We start from the raw sequence: 13,242 nt of genomic DNA, 5'->3' as shown, positions 1-13,242 counted from the left end.
CCCCCAGCGCCCCCGATGCCTTCGGCATCCCGGGGGCTTCGCCCCGAGCGCCGCCGACGCCTCCGGCGCCCCCAGCACTCCCGATGCCTTCGGCACCCCGGGGGCTTCGCCTCCAACGCTGCCGACGCCTCCAGCGCCCCCAACACCCCCGATGCCTTCGGCATCCCAGGGGCTTCGCTCCCAGCGCCCCGATACCTTCGGCCTCCCGGGGGCTTCGCCCCCAGCATCGCCCCCAGCGCCCCCAGCGCCCCCGGTGCCACCGACACCTCCGACGCCCGGAGCACAAAAATGAAAAATATGAAAAAAATGAAAAATATGAAAAAAATGAAAAATATGAAAAATATGAAAAATATGAAAAATATGAAAAAAATGAAAAATATGAAAAAAAAAAAAATTGTTCCCCATACTGGTTGATGGTTGATCGTCCGTCACATACAAATATACAAATATATATATTTAGCGACAGTCCGTTTTTATATATCTAATCTATAATTTGGAAAGAGACTTTGTATGTAAATATCCTTGGTCTTCGTCGTCTTCGTCGTCGTCGTCGTCGTCCGTAGATCGGTGACGTCATCGAACACGTGATTCGATTTTTTTTTTTTTCGATCCATGGGCGCCGATTTGTTTTTTTCGATTCAATGGATTCACCCCCGCGGGGGCGCAAAGCGAGTAGTTTCATGGGGCCCCGCCAGGGGCGCCACAAGGGGCGCAGCCCCGTGGGGCTCAAAAGGGGGCGCCACAAGGGGCGCAGCCCCGTGGGGCCCCGAAGGGGGCCCGGGGGGCCCAGCCTCATGGGGCGCAGCCCCATGGGGCTCAAAAGGGGGTGCCACAAGGGGCGCAGCCCCGTGAAGCCCCGAAGGGGGCGCGGGGGGCCCAGCCTCATGGGGCGCAGCCCCATGGGGCTCAAAAGGGGGCGCCACAAGGGGCGCAGCCCCGTGGGGCCCCAGCCTCATGGGGCGCAGCCCCATGAGGCTCAAAAGGGGGCGCCACAAGGGGCGCAGCCCCGTGGGGCCCCGAAGGGGGCCCGGGGGGCCCAGCCTCATGGGGCGCAGCCCCATGGGGCTCAAAAGGGGGCGCCACAAGGGGCGCAGCCCCGTGGGGCCCCGAAGGGGGCCCGGAGGGCCCAGCCTCATGGGGCGCAGCCCCATGGGGCTCAAAAGGGGGTGCCACAAGGGGCGCAGCCCCGTGAAGCCCCGAAGGGGGCCCGGGGGGCCCAGCCTCATGGGGCGCAGCCCCATGGGGCTCAAAAGGGGGCGCCACGAGGGGCGCAGCCCCGTGGGGGCCCAGCCTCATGGGGCGCAGCCCCATGGGGCTCAAAAGGGGGCGCCACGAGGGGCGCAGCCCCGTGGGGCCCCGGGGGGCCCAGCCTCATGGGGCGCAGCCCCATGGGGCTCAAAAGGGGGCGCCACAAGGGGCGCAGCCCCGTGGGGCCCCGGGGGGGCCCAGCCTCATGGGGCGCAGCCCCATGGGGCTCAAAAGGGGGCGCCACATGGGGCGCAGCCCCGTGGGGCCCCGAAGGGGGCCCGGGGGGCCCAGCCTCATGGGGCGCAGCCCCATGGGGCTCAAAAGGGGGCGCCACAAGGGGCGCAGCCCCGTGGGGCCCCGAAGGGGGCCCGGGGGGCCCAGCCTCATGGGGCGCAAGCCCTAATAGGCATTAACTAAGGGGGGCGAAGCCCTAGACGGCAATTAATCATGGGGGCGCGGAGGGACGAAGCCCTAAAAGGCAACTGATCATGGGGGCGAAGCCTTAGACGGCATTTAATCATGGGGGCGCGGAGGGGCGAAGCCCTAAAAGGCATTAACTAAGGGGGGCGAAGCCCTTAACGGCAATTAATCTTGGGGGCGCGGGGGGCGAAGCCCAAAAAGGCAACTGATCATGGGGGCGAAGCCTTAGACGGCATTTAATCATGGGGGCGCGGAGGGGCGAAGCCCTAAAAGGCATTAACTAAGGGGGGCGAAGCCCTAAACGGCAATTAATCTTGGGGGCGCGGGGGGCGAAGCCCTAAAAGGCAACTGATCATGGGGGCGAAGCCTTAGACGGCATTTAATCATGGGGGCGCGGAGGGGCGAAGCCCTAAAAGGCATTAACTAAGGGGGGCGAAGCCCTAAACGGCAATTAATCTTGGGGGCGTGGGGGGCGAAGCCCTAAAAGGCAACTGATCATGGGAGCGAAGCCTTAGACGGCATTTAATCATGGGGGCGCGGAGGGGCGAAGCCCTAAAAGGCATTAACTAAGGGGGGCGAAGCCCTTAACGGCAATTAATCTTGGGGGCGCGGGGGGCGAAGCCCTAAAAGGCATTAACTAAGGGGGGCGAAGCCCTAAACGGCAATTGCTCATGGGGCGTGGAGGGGCGAAGCCCTAGAAGGCAAAGGCTCAGGGGGGCGCCGAGGGCGAAGCCCTAGAAGGCAAAAAAAAATTTTGATTTTTTTTTTTGATTTTTTAAAAAAATTTTTTTAATTTTTTTTTTATTTTTTTTTTTATTTTTTTTTTAATTTTTTTTTTTAATTTTTTTTTTATTTTTTTTTTTTTTTTTTTTTTAATTAAATTAGCTTAGTCATGTTTAAGCGGTTTATATTATAAACACTGAGCGAAGCCGGGTAATACAGCTAGTAGTATATATATATATGTTGTATCGATATTGTGATTTTTAAACAGGGCTCGTAACATTTCAAGCGGAGTTGGCGTCGGAATCGTAAAAAATCGTTATTTTATTTAATTCACGGAAATTCATATGAGGTTTAATGGTTTTTAACTTTAAGTAAATAGATTTACATATTTCAATTTCATATACATTTTATTTTTTAGAGCGGAAATTAAATGAATTTACAAAGTTTAACGAGCACATCCTTTCAAATCACATCAAAATGCTTCGGATAATATATGAAAAACTCACAAAATGAATATTTTAAATGTAGTTTTATATGATATTCAAATGAGTTTTTATATTCGAGTTATTACTACTGAGATATTCATAAGTTGTTATTTGTCACATGAAAAGTAAATTTAACCATATATAGCAGGGGTGGCAAACCTTCGGTCGCGTGACAAAATTTACAAATATATAAAAAAAAAAATGGCGCCGATTTGATTTTCGAAGGGGGCGCAGCCTTATGGGGCTCAGCCGCATGGGGCCTCGAAGGGGGCGCAGGGAGGCGCAGCCTCATGGGGCCTCGAAGGGGGCGTAGCCGCATGGGGCCCCGAAGGGGGCGCAGCCTTATGGGGCGCAGAGGGGCGCAGCCCTAAAATGCATTAGTTAGGAGGGCGCAGAGGGGCGAAGCCCTAAACGGCAACAGCTAAGGGGGGCGCAGAGGGGCGAAGCCCTAAACGGCAATAGCTAAGGGGGGCGCAGAGGGGCGAAGCCCTAGAAGGCAAAGGCTCAGGGGGGGCACCGAGGGCGAAGCCCTAGAAGGCAAAGGCTTGGGGGGGTGCCGAGGGCGAAGCCCTAGAAGGAAAAAAAAAGTTTTTTTTTTATTTATTTTTTTAATAAAATGTTAACTATTAGATTAGTCACGTTTAAGCGGATTATATTATAAATAAAAATTGGATAAAAAGAATTTGGCTTTGTACTCCGTTGGAAAAATGTTGAATCGTTCGTGTGCCATCGAAACGTGCCACCTCTGGTACGCGTGCCATAAGTTTGCTAAACCTGATATATAGCATGTAAAATTCTATTTTTTTTTGCTTATTTGTAAATCAATGTTTTTGTTGTAAATCGTATAATATAGTTATTTTTGTTACATATACATATTATGTACATAAATATATCTATATAAAGACTTACCCTTCTTAATGGATTTCCAATCATTATTTTTTTATTTATTTGTCATATAATATTTTCTTGACAAAGGTTTTTCTCGAATGATTTCTCATTGTTTAATGAGAGACCGGAATGAAAGACAGAATAACCGTGAATAGACATGACCATTCATTAATAATTATTATAAGCGAATTTCAACCTAACCGGATATTGTTGCTATTTATGTTATACTAGCTTTATTACCCGGCTTTACCCGGGGTGTATAAAAAAAATAAAAAATAAATTTAAAAATAAATCAAAAAATAAATTTAAAACAATAAAAAAAAAAAATTTTTTTTAATATATATAAAAATATATTTATTTATTTTTATTTATTTTATTAGGAGCGGCGCCCCCGACAGGGGCCCCATGGGGGCTGCGCCCCCTCGACGGGGCCCCATGGGGGCTGTGCCCCTGGCAGGGCCCCATGGGGGCTGTGCCCCCGGCGGGGCCCCATCTGGCTGCGCCCCCTGCGCAAAAAAAAAAATCGAACGTGTTTTTTCTACCCAACAAGTCACAATTATAATATGCTCAAAGTTTAATATATTTATCTACTATCTTGTCATACTTCTATTATTGATAGTAAAAGTATTATTGATGGTTTTAATAAAAACACAAAATTACAAAGTACATATAATATGTTTTCTTTTCATTAAATTTCCTTACAAAATAAATTTAATGAGATCCTTGTACTTAGTTTTTTTTTTAAATTTGGTTCAAATGATGCGAGATTTACCCTTAAGTTTGGAGCTAGATTCAATCAATTTATATATTTGTCTTATTAAAATATATGAAGAGAAAGCTCTCTTAACCAGTTCAGTGCAAGTAAACGGCGACAGAAATTTAAGTGCTATGTCATAAAGCTGTTCATGTTCTTCACTAATACCTAGCCAAAAATTAATAGCCTTATTCATTACGAATTCAGTTTTTAACTGCTATAATTTTAAAGTTCAATCAAGTTCTCATTTCCCTTGGTAGCTGTCCGAAAATGTACATTATCAAAGGGGTTTGAAATCAAATTGTTTGCTTCTTAAGGTTTGGGGAAGCATTGCGTAAAAGACAATTTCAGCCCTATTAAATATTCAATTATTTTTTCACGTATATCCCGAGACTTGTTTTCAAATAAGAAATTATGTAAAGTTTCAAATACTTCAGTTTGATCATTTTCGATAAATAAATTCCAAAAAACTAATTTTCTAATCATATGTACTTTCAATTTTATCTGCAACATTAAAGATTATTATCGAACTGTTCTCAAGTGCCAAATTCAAGTTATTTATTTATTGGAGCGTGAACGCTGTAAATTTAAAAATGCACTCCAAAATCCATGGCGGATCTGAGGAAAACGTATCGATTGCCAGATTTTCGATCATTGACTGTACATATTGACGTCGACGATGACTAATTAAGATAATGTTTATTAATTACTAGTTGTTTTACCCGGCTTCACTCAGTATTTGTAATATAAACAGCTTCAACATGGTGAATCGAATAGTAAATATTCAATTGTTTTTTTATTAAATTTATTTGAATCGAAAAAAATATCATATTCAAGCAATTTAATTGTCATCATGGAAATTTTATTTTGTTTTCGAAGTTCCCAAACAAAGATACAAACTTACAAAGTATATTCGAAATTATATATTAGATATAAAAAATATTTCTATTTTTATGATTGTAAATCATTCATTCCTGCATGTCCGCCAATACTGATTTTTTTTCGCGTACCACCAACCATCAACCGCGTACCACCAAGTGGTACGCGTACCACAGGTTGGGAAACACTGGTATTGATACAAGTACTGGCACATACATACATACGCCAAACATTATTGTTTTATATGTTAGATCATACATACTATTATTTTAAATTTAAATAAGTCCGGTTAAGTTCCAAACAAATCGTGTTAAATAATGAGATTATAAATTTGTGATGAAAAGGTTAAAAATTCTCGTAAATGTATACACATAGGTGTATGAATTATAACAATATAATATATAGAATTCAATTTTACAAAAAAAATATTATTAAATATACATACATATACAATATCTACATATATTTATTTTCCTTTCGACGTGAATCATTTTTGTCGTGAAAAATCATATATAATATAATATTTTCCTTCCCGGATTCGACCCTTTTTTCGAAGTCAAGTCAAACTTCTTCATTGTATAAAAATATCCTTTTTTTCGGTTATAAAACTCAAATATGTCATCGTAGCACAGATTTAAATATCTTATGCATATGAAATCTGGAAATATATTTGACAAAATTTTGTTAAATTTTACCTACATACTAGAGCTTGCAATTTACCGTCAAATTGCAATTACCGGTAAAAGGTAAATAATTCTTCCCATTACCGGTTTACCGATTATTTACCGGTAAATGAAAAATAAATTAATAATGAAATAATATTAAAAAAATTTGGTTTTGTTGAGTTTATTAAAAAATGTTCATTTTATTTGGTTCAATGAATTTTCAGAATTAAAATATGCTCTCAGGAAACAAATCATATCAATACTTTCGTCTTTTAGACTTGATCTGAATTTTATGCATATTTGTCCCGCAGATGAAAATGCTCGTTCTGATTCAACACTTTGTTGGTCGGCAAGTCATAAGATGTTGAAATGCAATGTTTAAATATTTGCCACGAATTTTTTCGAGTTCCAAATACGACATTTCCCTCTGAATAACATTGTTTACATCTTTTTTCGGTTTATCCACTTTATTTTTGTCGTTTAATTTTTCATTTATTGCTAATTTAAGCTTTACTCCAGTTTTAATATTTCGACTATTTCTATTTCATTTATTTCTCTGTCTTTTTGTTCAGAAATTTTAGTTCTGAACAAAAAGACTCATCCCTCAAAAATTCATACATAGTTATATCTATGATTTTTTCCATTATTCATCAAAATCATTTGTTTTATCAAGATCATTAAGATAATTATCGTTCTGAATATATCGTTCCTCTTTCCTTTATTCGAATTATTAGCTCTTCTTTAAGTTCCATGGCTAAAAAGGAACTGTATTTAGACAGTTCATCAAGCAATTTCAATGTTTTGTCGGCTGTATATAGATTTATGTCTTCACGACATAGAGCTTCTACAACTGTTTTTACCGGTTGTAATGCCAATATTATGTCAGAGATTTTATCAAATTCAATACTATCGATTTTTATCTCCGATTTTACATCAATCAAACTTTTTAAGATCGCATTTTTAATTTCATAAAGTCGTTCCAGCATTTTCAGTAAATAATTCCATCAAGTTTTGCAATCTCGATACAAAGTAAGCTCTTTTCCTAATTCGTCTTTTATATGTTTTTGAAGATTATCAGTTTTTAAAGGAGATCTTCTATACAAATTTACTATTGATCTTACTTTACATATTAATAAATTCAATAAATACGTATTTTATAAAATCTATAAGTCACAAATGTGTTTTATTAAATATAAACAAGAATGTAATCAATGCAAACAGAGTAGAATATGGATCTGAATACTAATGATCATAGAATATTCTTCGTCCTCTGTCTCAAAACAACTAGGATCAGCTCCATCAGAGCATTCGGTCACCGCATTCTGAAGACAGTTGACACCAGTGTGACACGTAACACACCATCTATCTGTGTTGCCAGAGTCGACAATCAAAACTCCCCATTCCACATGCATATCTACATTAAACTTACGTTATAATATGCCTGTATCTGTCCTTAATTCACCAAAAAATCAGTTTCGGTAATTACCGGTAATTTTCAAAGTAAATCAAAGGTGTTTTTTGGCGATTTACCGGTAAACCGGTAAACCGGTATTGCAACCTCTACTACATACATATGTATATGTACATATGTACATATCCTAGGACATCAATATACGTAATATTACAACACCATGTATCTTCGAGATTATGATTTATTGTTTCAATTATACCATTTCTGAGTAGGTGCCATTCTGGGCTACCCTATTCTCTTTTGATGTCTTATTTGAACTTATTAACAGTGACAATGGTCTGTATAAAGAATTATGGCTGAAGGTTTTGTTTTTATGATCGACTAGTGTTGGGCCCGTTGATTTCAACGGGTGGTTTCGAAAAGGAATTGAAACTCAAATAAAAATAAAGTTAAAGATATTGAATCGACTGGTTCCGGAAAGAAATTGATGCACGAATTAGAAATTACGAATTAAAAATTACGAAGTGATTACGAATTACGAATTACAAAACGTAATTTAAATATTTTAAAGTTATTTTTTTGTGTATTATTTATTATCTGTGTCCAACTATAAATTTGCTTTGAAAAAAAATAGGTGGTGCTTACCTTCCTACCGATATTTTAAAATGTGCTCTACGGTACCAAAGGGTTGGGAAACCCTGTGATAGAAGATATATAAAAAGTATGCATAAATAAATACTAGGAAAATAAACATGTCTAATTAGCAGCTGTTAATATACAAATGAATTTTATACATGTACCTGTTTATAAGTATATATGCCGCTTCTATGTATATATGTATATGTAGGTACATAGATACAAGTGTTATATGTACTTTTTTTCGAAAAAATCCCTCGCTTAAAATATAAGGGAATTCGTATTCAGCCGCCCTAACGGGCAGACTTCAAATGAGTAGGGATTTATTCAGAGTCAATTCCTTATATATCAATTTAATTAATTACTAGATTGTTGTAACAAATACTTGAGGATAAGCCTTCAAATAATCATACTTGGTGCAATGAAAAAAAAGTACGTTTCTCTTAGCGTTTTCAGGACTTAATGAAATTTTGTCTGCTTAATCCAGCAGGCCTTTCCGAACCGAATTTACCGAACCCTCGCTCTTTTTTTTTATTTTACGAGTCGTATTTTACACGTTCGACAATTTATAAGAGTTCCTAGAGCTCCGTAAATCTGATGTGGACTCCATAAAATTCATCAAATGAAACCTACTATTCTTTGTCTCAAAAGTCTGATCACTGATTTTAGAATTGTTGGATCGTTAAAAGGATAGCTTATTTGGTGCCGCTTACAATGAAAAGGCAATAAACTGTCTCCCCCCACAAATTTCATCTCACTTAGAAACACAAAACATTTTGTCTTTGTAACTCAAAAGTGAGTCACTGAAGCATAAATACATATGTACATTGTTTACCGAGAGACAAATAAAACTATCGACTTGGTGAGAAGGTGGAATAAAATTACAAAACTTATTTTTCATAATCGTATACATTTTATTGACAGTAATTTCTTAAAATATATACATACATACATATTATATGTTTACCTCATTGGCCCGACTACAAGCCGAAATTTTAATTTAAAAAACTGACACGAAATAGGGTAGTCGCCTTATATCGAGTCATAAATCAATAATAAATTCTTTACCTTCAGAAATATATTCAAGAAATACTATATAATATTATTACAATATAATTCAATACAAGGTCTTTAATAATATTACTATAAGTTTTGTTATCCATTACATGATGTTGAAAATTACTTTCATCGTCAACGCCTCCACGGGCCTGGGGGCTTCGCCCCCGGTGCCTCCAATGGCCTGGGGACTTCGCCCCCCGACGCCTCTGGCACTCTGGGGCCTCACCCCCAGGGCCTCCGACGCCCAGGGCGCCCAGAGCGCTCTTCACCTCCACGCCCCCGTCTGAGACGTCCAACGCGGGCGACGCACACTGGTCGAAAATGACAATCTACGTGTGCAAAAGTCTAAAACGAAGTAGATATTAATTCTAATAATTGTTGCATTTCTCAGTAAAGAATAAATAAGGGGTTCCTGAGAGAGCATTATTATTGTTGTCTGTCTGCTCAATAAATAAAATACACATCGTCACAAAAAAAGTTTTTGTGACGGCAATATTTGTCACCTGAATTAGTCTCGTTTTAAACGTTAAAGTGAAAACACTGCTTTCAAAGTTCTTAACTGTATATTTTGTTTTAAAACTATGGAATTTTTATCTACAGGTATCTAGTATTTTTTTGCATAACTTTAGTTTAATACCCTTTGAGGAGTACCGCCGTACTCGTACGTCCAGAGCAAAATGGGCTCCATAGAGTATCACCGTACTCGTACGGCGAGACACGTTCAATCACTCAAAATATTCTACCTCTCTCATTGTTCGACATATTTGCATCTAGTTTTTTTTTCAAGTGTGGCTGAGGTTTCTCTTTTACTCTTGTTTATATATATTTTTGTATTCGAATAAAGAAACCAAATTTAACGAGGCGTGAAAGCCAGTTAAATTTTGATGACTGAACGTGATGACAGTTTTTTTTCCAAAGTAATTTTTCCACATGTAAAAACTATAAAATATGTTCCGAACGAATAAAATTGCAACGTCTGACTAAATATATTTCATTTGACCCTCATAAAAATAATTTAGCATTAAAAAATAATTAAAAGAGAATTTAGTCCGGGATGCAAGGCAAAGCCACCGCCGGGCAATAAATCAATCATATAATCGAGCGAAATATGTCAACTTTACAACTTCCCACAAAATAAGAGTGTTCGCTCAAATTTTTACAGTCAGTTGATTCCGAAAAAAAAACTCACTCCTGAGACGTTTCTGGTGTTCAAATTCACTACTCAAAAGGATAATAACTATTTAGTAGTAGTATTTTTAATACAAAGTTAGAGAGTCATTTGTCAGCCTATCAAATATACACCAGAAGAGGCACTTGCATTATTTGTTGATGGACATTTACCAAACATAGTTATATTTTAATGCAATCAGGGGCCAAGATGCGTCATGCAGATATATGTACATATATCCTTTGTATGACACAATATTAAAAGCAAAAAAAAATGCTATCCGAAAGTGGAATCAATAAAGGTTAGTGAAGCATCTACGGAAATAACAGTACATGCAAGCCCTTGTTGACCATACCATAACCATATTAGCAATGGTTCAAGAGGATGTTTTATTTAAAAAAATTGATGACTTACCAGACGGTCTAACTATAATTTTCAAGTGGGGCTGCGATGGAAATTCTGGACATTCTGCATACAAACAGAAATTTCTGGAGATGGTGCAGATCAAAAAAAGGATTCCAGCTTATTTGCAATTTGCATTGTACCCTTGCATTTACGATCAAATAACTCCTTTTGTGGTCGTCCCATTTTTTTGCGGGATGGTACTGGTAATGGCTTGGTAGATTGGTGCTGAGGATAAAAGGTGATATTTTGATCTAGCCATTTCGATTCACGCGCCAGCATGTACTAAATAAAACGATGAGAATTTGTCCATCTTTGGGAAACATTGCTATTAAAATTAGTAATTTGCCGCTTAATATTAATGTTCTTATCCTCAATTATTTTATCAAGCCCTAATCTACAATAAACATACGAAAATACTGAATTTTTCGCATTTGTTATCTTTTCTTCACGCCAAACATTAAACAGATCTTTCCGAGATAAAGACAGGGCACCTGAAATAATTCAATATTTTACAGGATTGCAATTTTTTTAAATAATTGTGTATGGGTTGTGTACTTTAATGTACAATTATTATATAAAAAATATGCCAGCTTAGATTCATGCGGTCATGGAAAGTTTTGGCCCAATAAAATACAAAATATCTAAAATTATTGATAAAAATGACTGTCTAACTTTGTATTAAAAATACTACTACTAAATAGTTATTAATATTAAACTAAAGTTATGCAAAAAAATATTAGATACCTGTAGATAAAAATTCCATAGTTTTAAAACAAAATATATGTACACTTTTAACGTTTAAAACAAGACTAATTCAGGTGACAAATATTGCCGTCACAAAATTTTTTTTTGTGAGCAATGTGTATTCTATTTATTGAGCAGACAACAATAATAATGCTCTCTCAAGAACCCTTTATTTATTCTATACTGAGAAATGCAACAATTATAAGAATTAATATCTACTTAGTTTAAGAATTTTGCACACGTAGATTGTCAATTTCGACCAGTGTGCGACGGTCCCTGCGCAAATGTGAAAGCACTCGTCACCCCCCCCCCCCCCCCTCCCCACTACCACACTTCCCGGCGTCTAGATATCCCCATACTGGTTGATCGTCCGTCACAAACACACAAACATACAAACATACATACATACATATTTTTAGCGACAGTTGGTTTTTATATACATATACTATATTATATACTTATTCCATAAATAAATTAAAAATATCATTGACTTGCGTATTTTTGGTGCGGTGCAAGCGCTCGACAATCACCAGACAGACTGAACGACAGATAAACTGGATGGTAGCTATAAACGCAATTCTCGTCTTCTCGAATGATAGATTTCACATCAGATGACGAGCAACCTTTCGATGTGCACAGATGCAATTATTAAAATTGAGTTGGATCTTTCTGGCGAATTTAATAAGGCAAGATTCGATAAGTTCCTAATCTTGCCTTATTAAACTCGCCAGAAAGATCCAACTCAATTTTAATAATTACCATTTTAATAATTGCATTTGTACACATCGAAAGGTGACTTGTCATCTGATATGCAAACTATCATTCGAGAAGACGAGAATTCCGTTTAAAGCTGCCATCCAGTTTATCTGTCGTTCAGTCTGTCTGGTGATTGTCGAGCGCTTGCACCAAACCCGCGTATTTTGTATTAAAATTTTATTTACATATGTATAATTCTACCGACAGCTATCCGCACGAACAACGTTGTCTCACATTTCTTGACCAAAATGCAATACGAAACTAAAATTAAATCTAATTGGCCATCGTGGCTCAAGGGGGGTTGAATGCGATAAAATGTGCATTTTACGTAAGTCTCATACTAGATCGGTTCGACTATAATTGAAAATACTTTTTTATTTATAATGTAAGATTTGATTTACGATATTTCAAAATTGCCTTCAGTGGGAAAGAAACGTAGGTATTAATATAATTTTCATTACCTGCAATTAGTCGCGTTCTCTCGTGAATAAAGACCTATGTATGTATGTATATTGTGGGTCTTTCGATATATGCACGTAAAAGAGCGATGGTGAACCTACTTATAGCGCACGTGCCAAAAATAAAATGCTAGAAAATTTTATTGACAAGTGACGATTTTAAAAAAAAATTATTGACGATTATAGAAAATTAGATTTTTTCGATAACGTCACGGATTCTACCACGCAAACCTTTCTTGCAATAAACCTAACATACAAAGTCTCTTTCGAAATTTTATATTAGATGTATATATACCCTTCATTTATTATTTATTATAATTTATATAGATTAATATATATTTTTTAAATTTGTTATTTTATAATTATAAACATACATATATATTTAATTCATAAATCCAATGTGATGCTTATATAATGTAATTCAATCAACAACAATATTTACATATGTATGTATATTCATTTTATTTCATATTTTGCTTAACTAAACGTACATTCATGGATTACCTTTAAAAAGTTGATCTTTAGTTTTAAACAGACTTGCAG

Source organism: Arctopsyche grandis, chromosome 3, assembly GCF_051622035.1.
Source record: "Arctopsyche grandis isolate Sample6627 chromosome 3, ASM5162203v2, whole genome shotgun sequence".
Classification (NCBI taxonomy): domain Eukaryota; kingdom Metazoa; phylum Arthropoda; class Insecta; order Trichoptera; family Hydropsychidae; genus Arctopsyche; species Arctopsyche grandis.
Note: the sequence above shows the minus strand (reverse complement) of the source record.